Here is a 249-nt window from a genome sequence, read left to right as displayed (position 1 = left end):
CCCCCCCTCCCAACACACGCACGCAAACACCTACAAACCCACATCTACACCCCCCACACCTACACCCCCCCCAACAAAACAAACATCCACTCCCCCACCTAACCCCCCCCCCCCCTCCCTGCACATCCATGCATGCACAGATGCCTACACAAAACCGCACGTATATATGCATACAAATGTAGGTGGGATAACCATTTGCATACTAAAATATTACAAACAAAAAGTAACTTGTATTTCCATAATCGCACA

At 49.0% G+C, this 249-nt stretch overlaps 1 protein-coding gene across 1 annotated transcript in view; it reads right to left on the bottom strand.

Moving 5' to 3' along the window:
* LOC119594534 (zwei Ig domain protein zig-8-like) overlaps positions 1-249 on the bottom strand; it is a gene marked incomplete in the record, with an annotated part of 82515 nt that overhangs the window by 32129 nt on the left and 50137 nt on the right.

This window comes from Penaeus monodon, chromosome 34, assembly GCF_015228065.2.
Source record: "Penaeus monodon isolate SGIC_2016 chromosome 34, NSTDA_Pmon_1, whole genome shotgun sequence".
Lineage (NCBI taxonomy): Eukaryota > Metazoa > Arthropoda > Malacostraca > Decapoda > Penaeidae > Penaeus > Penaeus monodon.
Note: the sequence above shows the minus strand (reverse complement) of the source record. Positions and strands in the feature narration are given on the sequence as shown.